The following is a 14,527-nucleotide window of genomic DNA, read 5'->3' on the forward strand; positions in this document are numbered from 1 at the left end:
CACAGTTGAAGGAAATTAGCATCACACATAAGAGGGGTTAAGACAGCGCTGTATATTACGAATGTTAAAACAATGCCATATAATTGCAGGTTTTACCTGTCAGAGGCTATCATAATAGCCTACCTTTATGGAGTGAAATGCCTTTCAACAAGATTCTCAAAGTGCTTAACATTAATTAAGCCCCATAAAACCCGTGGCAGGTACTGGTTTTACAGATGGGCAAATGCAGATACTGAGAGCTTAACGGACTACCTGAAGATCATACAGTGAGTCAATGTCAGAGCTGTGGATAGAACCAAGGGGATTCTGACACCCAGTACCCCACTAAAACTGGACCATATTTCCTCCTATTTAAGGGGGTAAAACTATAAAATAAATTGTTTAAACATGGGAGGTGTGCAAAAAGTGAGGGCATCTTTTCTGCAGCTGTTTAGATGAGCATCATATTACCGGCCTTGACATAGGAAGGTGGAAAGTAAAACCTGATCCAGTGCTAAGGGTGTCTTCCCACATTATTGCAGAGATAACCTATACATAAAAATGTTATGACGCAGTGGGTGCCTAATATTTTTTCAAAAAAAATTCTCCTTAACATCCTCCCAAAAATTATTAAATCCTCCTGAAATTTCACATGCCATATCTCATCAAATAGTAGACTTTTGGGGGGAAGTTTTGAAAATACCAGAAAAGTAGTTTTAAAGGGTTTGTTGAGGGGTGAGGCTTATTTTGTTTTTAATTCTCCTCTTGTTCACTTATTGTGCAGAAAAAAAATTGTTGCCTCCTCATAGTTCAGAAAATGGCTTGACCTGTGAACACCAAATTTTTGTTTTTTCCTCTTCTTGGAGACAGGAAGTGGGGGTGGGGAGCTCAGGCCTTGTCAACACTACAGGAGAAATTTGATCTAAGCTACACAATTTGAGTTACGTGAATAGTGTAACTCAAATCAACGTAGTTTAGATCTACTTACTGTGGGCTCCACACTACGCAATGTCAACAGGAGATGCTCTCCCATTGACTCCCCCTACTCTTAGCGATCCAGTGGAGTACAGGAGTTAACGGGAGAGCAATCTGCAGTCAATTTAGCTGGTCTTTACTAGACCCGCTAAATCAACCGCAGATGCATTGATCGCCACTCGTTGATCCCCCAGTAAGTGTAGGCAAGCCCTCAGTTCCTGAAAGGAGTGTTATAATGGAGTAGAGAAGGTGAAGAAGGGAGTACAGGAGATTAAGGGAAGCAGAGAGAAGGACAGAGAAAGCCAGTCTCTTATCCATTCTAAAACTTCTCTAGATTTACATTACTAAATGATTAAAATATTCAGTGGATAAAATCATGCCCTTACTACCTATTTCCCTAATCACTCCCCACTTATAGTCTTGCAGGAGAAGAAACAGAGCACAGCTTCCTTCCTATGGACTTCCTCCACCAGTCAAATTTCAACTTTTGATGCTTTGTTTAAAAAAAAAACCAGCAGGGAAATTCCCAAACAAAGTATTTGGTTAAGAGAGTTATGGTTAAAAGTATGTTTCTGTGGAGTCCTGCTAATATGTAAAATATTACTTACCTTAAAAAAAAGTATAGAATTTTTTAAATAAATGAACAGTGAAGACATCTCAATTCCCCCTTGCCATGTAATTCTTCATTGTGGTCTATCACCTCATGCAATCCTATCTCTGTACTTAAAAAATTTGCAAGTTTTATGTAAATATCAAAATAACATCTGACTAGGAGATTATAATTTCCTATATATTATAACAGTAATATATGCTATATTATTATTCACTCCAAAAATATAACGTTAGGTACACAACAGTTAAAAGTTCCCACTTACAGTGTTAACATGCTTACATGCAATATGTTTCCTAATACAGAACAGATCAGTCATTCCAGTTCTATTCATAAGAGTATTCTACTCCATCATCACATCACACTGTGAGAATTTAGATTGACTTAACACACCCTTTTTGTTATTTACTATTTCTATCACTATAGTACTTAGGAGCCCTTGTCATGGACCAAGACTCCAACACAGTGTATTTCTTTTGAACTCTATACTACACACTTAATAATGAATATATAAAGTCAACAGTACATATCAAGCAGCACAAGGAGGCATTGTAAGTCAGAGAGGGTGAAAATGGATCATATGATAATGGTAAACTGATTGAACTCCATAATGGTTTACTTCAAGTTTGTCAAATTTTGTAAAGAAATGGTAGCATTTCTTTTGAGTGTTCACTGGACTCTTGTGGAACACACTTTCAGTGTTAACTCTTTTTTAAACTCTACTTTGTTATCTGGCAAATCTTATTGAGTCAGAGTCAGATTTTTGAAAAGATGGGCACAAGCAAACAATTATATGCATTTTAACATGGCTAACTATAAATGTATACATCTAGGAACAAAGAATGTACTTACAGGATGGAAGGCTCTATCCTGGGAAGCAGTGATTCTGAAAAAAATGTGAGGGTCATGATGCATAATCAGCTGAACATGAGCTTCCAATGCAAAGCTGTGGCCAAAAGGGCTAATGTGATCCTTGGATGCATAACCAGGGGAATCATGAGCAGGTATAGAGAGATTATTTTACCTATGTATTTGGCCCTGGTGCGACCACTGCTGGAATACTATGTCCAGTTCTGGTGTCCAGTTCTGGTGTCCACAATTGAAGAAAGATGTTGATAATCTGGGGAGGGATTCAGAGAAGAGACCTGGGAATGATTAACACACGCCTTATCATAATAGACTTAAGGAGTTTAATCTATTTATTTTAACAAATAGATTACACTTTATTGCAATCTATAAGCACCTACAGGAGGAACAAATATTTAATAATGGCCTCTTCAGTGTAGCAGAGAAAGATATAACAAGATCCAATGGCTGGAAGTTGAAGCTAGACAAATTTAGACTGGAAATAAGGTGTACATTTTTAACAGTCAGAGTAATTAACCATTGAAACAATTTGCCAAGGGTGGCTGTGGATTCTCCGTCACTGAGAATTTTTAAATCAAATTAGATGTTTTCCTAAAAGATGTATTCTAGGAATTATTAAGGGGAATTTCTATGGCATGTGTTATACAGGAAGTCAAACTAGGTGATCACAGCGGTCCCTTCTGGCCGTGGAATCTGTGAATTTGCAGAAGCACTCAGCAACCAGTCACTCCCATTAAACATGCTTCGTTTAAGTGCCTAAATGAGAGTAGAACTCTCTCTGGCCTTGAAGCTACCTGTGTTCCCATATGAAAACACTTGATTGAAAAAAAGAGTTCAGCTGAAAGTGTGTTTTAGTGGGAGCTGAGTTCTGTTGAAATTCTGGCCCTCAGTGTATTCGTTTAAACTTGTGCAGAGCGTGAATACCTGATATTTGATATTATTTCTGGGTCTGATGCAGTATAGCAAATACAGATGTTCCAGCAAGTATTCTGAGTAGTGGAACACAGCAGCAGGTTAAGATAGCCTTCTGTAGGTCCCATAGTTGGAGCTTGTTGCTGCTGCTACTACATCCCACTACTTGATTTTAATGGAAGACTGTGTAGACTAGTGAGTAAAGTATACCTTAAATTACAAAGGTAGTTTATTCACATTCATGGTAAGGGATGAAGTTAGTTTTCTTTATCTTCCTCTTTTTTCATGTTTATACTTGAAATTAAATTGAACAAAACAACAGAACATCAAAGGTAACAAAGTAGGGGATGGGCTAGGTGGTTTTAAGGCTATATTTACACTTGGAGTTGGGGGTGTGATTCTCAGCTAGAATAGATATACTTGTGCTAGTTCTCATCAAACTAGTGTACTAAAAATATAGTCATGGTAGCACAGGCAGCGGTGAGTCAGGAGTGGGTGGGTGAGGTTCTGTGGGCTGCAATGTGCAGGAGGTCAGACAAGATGATCATAATGGTCCCTTCTGACCTTAAAGTCTATGAGCGGCCACCCCAAGTACAAACCTCCCCAGATCCGTTGGCCTCTAACTTGTATTATTCCAAGAATGTCTACATTCTGCAGTTAAAGGGTCAAATTCTGATCCCAGTTACTCTTATAAATTCAAACTCAACTGAGTTGTGCTTGATTTAAACATGTAACTGAGATCAGAATATGGCCCGAGATCTCTGTCCTGTAGAAAGTTGCATGAAAATACTTTGGGAGAAGAATTAGTATCCTGCTGATAGTCTTTGGCAGTCAAGTAAACACTAATAAAATTCCAAATTTAGCCTCACTTTTCATCCCTGTGTGGATACCACTGGCTGATGAGAAAGCACTGTGGAAATGAATAATAAGCAGGAACTACCAAAATTTGTCTTCACTGGACTGGTGCCATGATCCAACTTAAACAGCTTTAGTAGTGGGAGACGAATGAGCAGTGATTATCATTTATTCTGTCAGAAACAATGGTCCTCTGAATGGCTCTGTCCAAAATAATAATCAGGATATTGGATCTGAGCCAGAGCAAAGGAAAGAGCCACACATGGTGTTTATGGATTTAAAGTTATGTTGCTTCTGTAAGAGAGAGAGGCTGACGTGCAGGGGAAGGAGTGAGAAGATCTGCTAAATACCATAATTTGAGATGAGCAATTACTGCAAGAGCAGATTTAGAAATATATGTATCTTTAAATTGTAAGCAGTAATAAATTGGTGTGTCTGTATTTTATTTTCAAATATACAAGTGGAATGCCAGCCTTTTTTTCCCATTTGAGTAGTCTGAAGCCTCTATTCATTCCCTCACTGACTCAGGTAAAGGTGTCTGCTACAGGTGATCTGCTCTTATCACTTTGCGTAGGCAATGGTTACAGGATGGAGAATCATTTAATCTGTAAAGGAGAATATTAAATGATTTAACCATGCCTTATTTTGGTTATTTTCCTCCGTCCCCAATTCTAACTTACATTGTCTCAATTTGTAGCAGCTGTATCTGGTAGCCATATTGGTACTGCAGCTGGATAGGCAAGGAACCTTTGATTTTACAGCATAAGTGCCGGTTGTCAGGGTGGTAGCCTTTTCTTCCCACATTTGCACACACAGAATGAAAAGCATCATCTTTCAAATGCTTTCAGCTTCCGCTGGATCGATAAAGTAATTGTGTCAAATTCCAGTCCTGTGAAGGGAGATACAGACCCCCTGGTGTCAGTGCAGTTGCACTAAATTCCACTAGGGCTTATCTGGGCATATTAGATTTTTTTTATCATTTAAATTATATATAGTATGTTATATATGTGTATATATATTTTAAAAAAACCTGTTTTTATGTGGGGCAAGCCAGTTCTACTCCATATGTCTTTATTGGGGAAGAGGGCAGGAAGTCATTCTGTGCCCACATCCTAATGTGCAAAGGGATTTCAGCACCTCAAATCTGCCCTAAGATTCATGGGACCTCAGAAAGCTGTCAGAGTCTAGAGCCATTTGCACAGAGGCTATATCCCACATTGCCCTCCATGACCTCCCTCCATCAACAGGGCTCTTGTGTAGCTCCCTCTATGTGCTGCTGTCCCAGGCAGGGCTCAGAGAGAAAGGGCCCCTCTCTCCTGTCCTGTTCATCAAGTCAAGGATCTGTATATGGGAGGCGATCTTCTCTGTAGACTAGGAGCCATGATGCAAAATGATTAAGTCCCCGGGGATGATCCTTCTCAAACATGGAGCTCTGGGTGACTATTTAGGTACATAGTTTTGAATTTCTTTTTGGTTCTGTTCCTTCCTGAAGAATGCCATTTTCACAGAGCTAATACTTGCCTTACATAGAGCTGCATAAATTGACTCAATTAAACATTTGAGCAAATGGAAGAGAGGCAGGTTGAAGCGCTCACTTTATATCAAACTGGACAACCATTTGGGCTGCATGAGGTGGAATCACTTAAAAGAGTGCTTTTTTTCTCAGCATCTTGTGCTTGTTGATGCTGACTATTGGGGAGTCTTTGTACCTCTGGGTTCACTATGTGGTCTTGCTACAGGAATTGTTATCTCCTTTATTAACTTCTCCCAGGTCAAGCATGCTGATCTTTGACCTTTACAAAGAAACCACTATAGCATTTTACAGTAAAGGTACTAAACAGTGCATTTGACAAAGTGCTATTGCAATGCTCTGGGCAATTACTGTAGAATAAAAGATAAGTATGTCATTGAACATTGCCTATGCCATTGATGTGCAGATCTATCTTTACACTTCTGATCTGTTTCTTTATATTAAGTCCTGCATCTTAGCTTGTTCCTTTTACATCTCCTTCTTGGGGTCTTACCCTCCTCTTCCCCTTAACGTGACCAAAGCTTCTCATTTTCACCTCCCCCCTCTACGTCACTGACAACTCCATCATCCTCTCCATCTTTGAAGTCTGTAACCTAAATATTCAACCTCTCCCTCTTTGACAATTCATCCATTTTGTGTCCAAATCTTGCTCCTACTGCCTCATAACATTTTTAAGATCCATCTTTTTCTCACCAGCCAGCCAGCCAAAACTCGCATTTGTGCTATTTTTATTCCACCTTGATTACTATAACCACCACCACCACATCTCTGGTCTCCCCTAACATCCTTTTCATCCTGCTCCAGTACATATAAAATGCAGCTGCCAAGTTCACCATCCTTGCCCGTTGCTCTAATCACATTTTGAATCCCTTCCCTGCACTAAGTTCAAGCTTTTTCTTCCCAGCTTCATGGCCATTCACAATTCTTCCCATCCCTAGGTGTCTGCCTCTTATCACATTGCTCAACCAATAGTCTGCTGTGCCTTTTTCTGCACCTTTTTCTGCGATGCCCCTTATACATGAACATGTTGCCTGAACTGATCTGTAGGGAAATGATTCACCTCTAGTTTTATGCCTATAAGAAATGAACCAGTTAACGCTGGCTTGAAGAGCAGATGGGGTTAGATGATATTTGGCTATTTATAATCATTTTAAATCCATGCAAATGAATACCAAAAATACTTATATGTCATTGTATCTTCTTCTCCACCCTTCATGTACCACTTGTATTTTTTAATAACATACTGTATTGTTGCTATGTTTCCACAACATCCAGGATAATGTGGACCTGATCTCAAATGAAGAGACAGGGCGGGATGGGAAACGGAGTCAGAGATAGTTGAAGTGACTTCCCCAAGGTCACGCAGCAGGTCAATGGCAGAACTGGGAATAGACCACTGACTCCTGACTCATAACCTAGTGCCTTAGAGAGAGAGAAGGTGGGTGAGATCATATATTTTATTGAACCAACATCTGTTGGTGAGAGAGAGAAGCTTTCCACACATACAGAGCTCTTCTTCAGGTCTGATATGATCTAGTGCCTTATCCACTATACCATGCTGCATACATATATTTTTTAAAAAAATAACTTACCAGTAATATCAAGAAAAAATCATATACTACATGTCTCTATTTATATATTTTTGAAAAGGAAAGGTATGTTCACTTTTGAGTAACAACATTTTCTGAAATGTTGTATGCCAGACAATTGATTAGATTCTGAGTCAGAATGCTAACCTTTCATTGCAAGCATGCGTTTTAAAATATAGACGCCCGTTAAATCATAGACTTTAGAGAGAGAGGGGAAGACCTATTACACCTCTTATCCACCCCATGTCACTGTTGGGTTGTTCACTACTCTCTACTCACAAGTGCTTTATCCAGACCACTTTTAAATGAATCACGTGATGTAGGAGGCTAGACCTGTGCTTTAGACAGGTGACTAACCAAATGGAAAAAGGCGGAACATTGTGTCCATTCAGCACCAACAGATTGTTACATTATGCTTTCTGAATGGGTATTTAAGAGCAAACTTTTGAAGTCTCTACTCCATTTTTTGCCAAAGTTGAGAACTGTCATGGTTACCCAGTGAGGCACAGGGAGAATCCATTTAGGTACAAGACAGCAGCGTGTTTCTGGATTAGATTGGTTTTGAAGGGCTCAGAAGCATACATCTCACCGTCAGGGAGCAGGATGGAATAGATGACCTAATACTAGCTCTCTTTCATCTCTAATGTCTACTGATCTGGGATGGGTTTTGCTCTTAAATTGTAGAGCATGATTGTTCATGTAAATCCACATTCAATTAAAATTGCCCTACGCTGCCTCTCCTCTCCCTCAGAATTATCTTTTTAAGTATTCTGTTGTATCCAATTCCTGTACTGAGGCCAGGCAAATCTATCACATTATTAAATCTGTTTCACTAATGATGCATAAACAAAAACATAATTAAAAAAATGCAACATTTTGCAAACTTTTGAACAACTCCTTCACATGCATTTTTAAGGCAGTTTTCAACTTTAACCCAAGCTTCTTTTTGCTTAGCATGCTAACTAGGTCAACATTCCAAGAGTGGCTCATGGGGATAATAATGTGTTATTTTAAGTAACTAAAATATTATCCAGGGTTCAAGAATCATTTTTCACGATTTTACCTTTTTCCTCTAGGTTGGTTACTTTGTTTGCATGGAAGTTTTTAGAGATAAACCAGTCCAGTGTCTCTTTTTTAATAAATGTATTAAAAGAATAAGCAAGCAGTTATAAAAACGAATATGAGTTTAAGCGAAATGTCACTAGCACATTTAATTTATAGTTTCCGAGCTTAATTTACAATAATACTGTGCAATAGTCAAATCAAGGTTATCATTGAAATACAATCAATAAGTCCTTCTGGCAGTCTTGCACAGTAGCAAAATGATTTTTAGAATCCCACACATCCATCACCTTTAGAATGACATTTGTAACAAGGTGGCTTGCCTCTTAACAGTTGGAAGGCTGGGGCTACCCGACCCTGATTACAGAATGAGCTGCAGCTGGGAGCGATGAGGGTGACTGCCTTATAAAGAGCAGCAGGACGCTGCAATGAATGGGGGAATGTTCGAGGATTAGAGACTACTAGGAGTGAGCAAGCGCTAGCAGAAGGTTCTGGGATTCCAGCCAAGTAGGGCCTGGGATGGCCTATCAAAGCAAGAACGGCCCCAGGCAGGAAGGCCTGGGTAGAGGAAGAGAAACCTTTGTTTCTGTGAACTTTTGGATGGACTTGAAAACTTTATTTTGAAATATTGTTAATTTAATGAAGCACAACTTGAGAAGGGCTGGGAATGGGCAAAAGTGTTTTTTGAGTTTTTTTGAACAGTCCAAGAGAAGAAACAGAGGCAGGCTGCTGTAGTGTAACCCTATGCAAAAGGAGGCTGTCACCCCAGTTACACACTCCTTTAGCCCAGAGAGCTCTTACTAGTTAGACAACAAGCTTTTAGGCATTTAATATCTACTCTGGGAAGCAGTTAGTGACACGCACATACAGAACTTACACTAATGGGACTGGGAGTGATCTGAGCATCCTCAAATTGTTTGGCAGAAGGATTTTCACATCTTCTTCTACTTAGTCTTTTTATGAGCCAAATCAGCTGGGAGGTAGAATTTAAACAGAGCAAGGTGAATGATAATTGTGAATTATTTAAGAATACTTTACTAGATGCCTAAAAAGCCATAATCAGGAAGGACATGCTGCTTAAAAACACAACTGGCTTAAAAGGAAAGTGAAGGGAGCTGTAAAAAAAACCTGTATATATAACAAATGGAAGAAAGGGGAAGTTGACAGTAATGAATAAAAATCAGAAACTTGTCTGTTACAGCTCCATTTTGTTCTTACAGCTGTCCCCTTACTCCATTTTGTTCTTGTTCTCCTCTGTGGCCGCCCCTCCCTGGCTGTTAAGTTGTTTACCAGGGCCTCTGCCCTTCTCAAAGGGAGGGCCACTTATGCTAAGTGGGACCACTGCCCTGTTCAAAGGGTTAGTCCTGTTATCACCTTGTTAAAACCTGGGCTTGGTGTAGGGTGAGCACTGTCCAGAGCTGCAAGACCTATTGTGTTTTTAAGATCCTGGGCATGAGTCATACTTCTGGGCTCAGGGCTAGTCCAGACATGTCTTGGTGGCTGCCTGCAGGTTTTTTTTCCTCTGCCTTCTCTCCTCCCTGTAAGAGGGGGAGCCAATCAGAGTTACTGGCGGGAAGCTGCCAGGGTTTGCCTTTAAAAACAGACATTTTCTGAACAGACTTCAGAAAGGTTCTTGCATTGCTGCCTGGTCTGATCAGCCAAGGGTTCTGGGGGTCCTTTCTCCGCTCTCGTTTTATTTTTGAGCGTACCCCCATTTTTGAACCCCCCCCCCACGAAGAACGAATTACTGCCTGAGAGATCTCCTGATTATCAAGACTGTACCGAGCCTTCTGATGTTCTTGCTGCTTCTGCCTCTGCTACTGCCTTGGGGGATGGTAAGAATCCCTCTGTGAAACTTTCTATACTTTTATTTTATTATTTTAGCTGCTGGCTCTGTCTCCCCAGCACACAGACTCAAGCTAAACCTTGGTCTGTGTCTTAAAACCTCTCTTAAACTCCCCCTGTCTTGGCTGCTGGCTTTCTTTCCCCAGTAGGCAGACCCAAGCTGTATCTGTAATCTGTTTCTAGTTCTGCAGTGCCTTTGCTGCTAGAAATAAGCCTGCTTGCAGCCCCCGCACTGCTGCAGTCACCCCCGCCCTCTTTGGAGCTGTGTCCTGGACACACACCACTCAGCCCTCTGTAACTACCCTTAGCATAAGGTGCACCCATTAAGTTAAGTTTAGCATTATACTTTGTAAGTTAGGCTTAGAGAATTGTTGCATTGTGTTGTTTTTTAATTTGTGTAGTCTTGGTTAAGTTAGATCATAGATAAGATTTTGCTGTGTTCTGTATAATTGTAATTGTCTGTCTTCCCACTGCAAACACCCCCCCCCCCCAGCTTCTCTGTGTCTTTCTACCTTATTACACTCTCTCTGCTGCTTAAGCTTGCAGCCTGTTTGTTCTGTCTCACTAAGTTTAAGTCTCTAGCATAAAACCCCATTGGTTACTTTCTTCCTCTCTGATACCCCTCACATTCTACATTTACACTACTGTGACACATTTTTACCTAAAATTGTTTGTTATTTAACACATTTTATCCATAACTGTTAGTTGGTTATATGCTGCTGTGACACACCTTTTTACATAGAAATCGCTAGCTACCTGTTACATTTATACCTCAGTGTTAACTGATTACCCACTGTATTGTATCCTACTGTGTTGTACCCCACTATTGAAACCCCTTTACTGTTCACCAAAAAGAAACCCCTCCCCAATTGTCTACCTTAACAACCCCCATACCCCTCACTATTGAATTTTCCGTTTTTGCATTTGCTTAATAAAGTTTATTTTGCACCCCACCCGTGTGGTAATTGCTCCCCAAGATCCCATATACCTGCTGGCAGGGACAAAACTAAGAGCTGTAGAAAATTGATAAGCAAAGGTACACAAGGAGACATCTATGACCAGCAGAGTAAAGGGAAAATAAGGAATTTTTAAAGTGTGCTAGAAATAAAAAGAATCCTAATAATTGGCCCATTACTAGATGGAAATGGTAGAATTATCAGTAACAATGCAGAAATGGCTAAAGTGTTTGATGCATTTTTCTGTTCTGTATCTGGGAGAAAAACAGATGATATATTTGTACCAGATGATGATGATGAAACACTTTCGATTCCAATACTAATTCAGGAGGATATTAAAGAACAGCTAATAAAGTTAGACAATTTTAAATCAGCAGGGTCAGATAACTTGCATCTAAGAGTTTTAAAAGAGCTGACTGGGGAGCTCATTGGATCATTAATGCTGATTTCCAGTAACTCTTGAAACACTGGACAAGTTCCAGAGGACTGGGAGAAAGGTACTGTGCCAATATTTAAAAAGGGTAAATGGGATGACCCAGTTGATTATAGGCCTGTCCGTCTCACATCGATCCCTGGCAAGGTTATGGAGTGGCTGATATGGGACTTGATTAATAAAGAATTAAAGAGGGTAATATAACTAATGACTATGAATGTGGGTTCATGGAAAATAGATCCTGTAAAACTAACTTGATATCTTTTTTGATGAGTTTTGTTGATAAATGTAAGTGTTGATAGAATAGACTGACTCTGTACTCACATTTTGATTAAAAAAGAAACAAATGATACACAATTAACATTGCACACATTAAATGGATTTAAAATTGGCTAACTGACTTGGTCTCAAAATGTAATTGTAAACAGGGAATCATCATCGAGTTGGTGTGTTTCTAGCAGGGACCTGCAACAATCAGTTCTTGGCCCTACAGTATTTAATATTTTTATCAATGACCTGGAAGAAAACAAAAAATCATCACTGATAAAGTTTACCGATGACACAAAGCTTGGAGAAGTGATAAATAAGAGGATAGGTCATTGATACAGAGCAATCTGGATCGCTTGGTAAGCTAAATGTAAATGAATACGTCTAGGAAAAAAGAATGTAGGCAATATTTACAGGACGGAGGACTCTATCCCGGGAAGCAGTGACTCTGAAAAAGATTTGGAGGTCATGGTGAATAATCATCTGAACACGCACTCTCAGTGTGATGCTGTGCAGTGCCAGCTCAGGCTTTTTTGCCGCCCCAAGCGGCAAAGAAGGGGGGGGGGGGAAGCCGCGATTGGCGGCACTTCGGCGGCAGCTCAACCGGGCCGCTTCATTCCTCAGCGGCAATTTTGCGGCGGGTCCTTCGCTACGAGAGGGACTGGGGAACTTGCCGCTGAAGACCCAGACGTGCCGCCCCAAGCACTTGCTTCCTGTGCTGGTGCCTGAAGCCGGCCCTGATGCTGTGGCCACATGGGCTACTGCAACCCTTGGCTTTATAAACAGGGGAATCTTGAGTAGGAGTAGAGAGATTATTTTTATCTCTGTATTTGGCACTGGTGTGACCACTGCCGGAATACTGTGCCCAGTTCCGGTGTCCACAAATCAAGACAATTGTGGATAAATTGGAGAATGTCCAGAAAAAGCTATGAGAATGATTAAAGGATTAGAAAACATGCCTTACAGTGATAGATTCAAGGAGGTCAATCCATTTAGTTTAACAAAGAGGAGGTTAAGGGATGACTTGAGTACAATCTACAAGTACCTAAATGCAGAACAGAAATTTGAGAATGGGCTCTTCAGCGTAGCAGAGAAAGGTATAATACGATCCAATGGCTGGAAGCTAGGTAAATTCAGACTGGAAAAAAAGTCATACCTTTTTAATGGTGAAAGTAATTAACCATTGGAACAATTTACTAGGGATAATGATGGATTCTCCATCACTGCCGATTTTCAAATCAGATTGTCTTTAAAAAAAAGAAAAAAAAAAGATATGTTCTCCTTCAAAAGGCATTATTTTGTGGAAATTGTATGTCCTGTGTTATATGGGAGGTCAGGTTAGATGATCATATTAATTTCTGAATACTAGTCATGTGGCAGAGGGTACATTAGGAAATGCACTGCAATTTGACCAGGATACAGGGATTAACACACCTATTCTTCAAATGTGGCATCAACCAAATGTGTTTAATGAACCAATATGGTTAGTACAATGATGAGGAGACCACAGTTTCCAAAGAGAGAGAGAACCTCCATTGTATAGCTCATCAAATAGAGGTATAGCACAACTAAGTGCAGTGGTCACACAATAGGGGCCAAATTTTCAACGGTATTTAGGCTCCTAGATGCAGATAGGTACCTAGTAAGATTTTCAAAAGTCCATTGGGAATTAGGCACATTTGAAAATCCCACTAGGGACCTATCTGTATTTTAGGCTTCAAAATACTTTTGAAAATCTGGCCTTACTTCTTTAGTAAATAGCAAATCTCTGACTCTTAAGAGAAAAGAAATGTTAACTAGAAAGTTACTTGTTACAAATTGTATTTTCCCCCTATGTCTCGCCCCTTGAAAAAGTTAACTTTGTGGGTTCATCCAATTTAAGATTTCTTTCTAGGAATGTTTAATTCTAGTTAGATTGGATCAGTGGGCCTTTAAAAAAAAAAAAAAGCATTTATGTTAACTTTAGACATTTGGTATTTATCTAGAATATCCTTGCATTTTACATCCCATATACATTCTCTATTATAGCATTTAAGGGGAGAGTCAGGTGGCAGATAGCAAAGCTGACACTGATATTTGAAATTTGAAGAGCATAGCACTTTAAAATTAAGCTCATTAAAAATAATAGAGTGATACATTGGTAGGACTTGAGCTGCAAACCCAGAGGTGACAGGCTATTTGGTGAACAATTTACTGAGTGTCTCACTCCCCCTTCCCTAACCATGGGCATTGTAAGTTCATTCTATTAACCTTAATAGGTTTGCTCTCAAAGTGCTTTACTCTGAAGATTTAAATATGAATGCTTTCATAGGTTAGCCTGCAGCTAACTTAAGCAACTAAACTAAAAGTAGAAGCAATATATTTATCTATAAGCATATTTGTATGTGCATACTCTGCCTGTTGGTGTTAACTGTGATGAAACCTGTAAATGTAAACCAGGAAGTGGTGTGACAGCCAGAATGCATTGTGAGGTTTTTATTGTTAAATATTGTACATCAGTAATTTCTCCTTTTACTCAAATCCCTAAATGCCAATGGAAATCCTCAGCAGCTAGTCAGTGCTGCTCCTTGTTCTAGCTGAAGAGTACTATAGTAAGAGAGACACATTTTCCTCAACTCAAGTCCTCAGTAGATATACTTGTGGGTT

The sequence above is a fragment of the Mauremys mutica genome, chromosome 2 (assembly GCF_020497125.1).
Source record: "Mauremys mutica isolate MM-2020 ecotype Southern chromosome 2, ASM2049712v1, whole genome shotgun sequence".
In the NCBI taxonomy this organism is placed as follows: Eukaryota; Metazoa; Chordata; order Testudines; family Geoemydidae; genus Mauremys; species Mauremys mutica.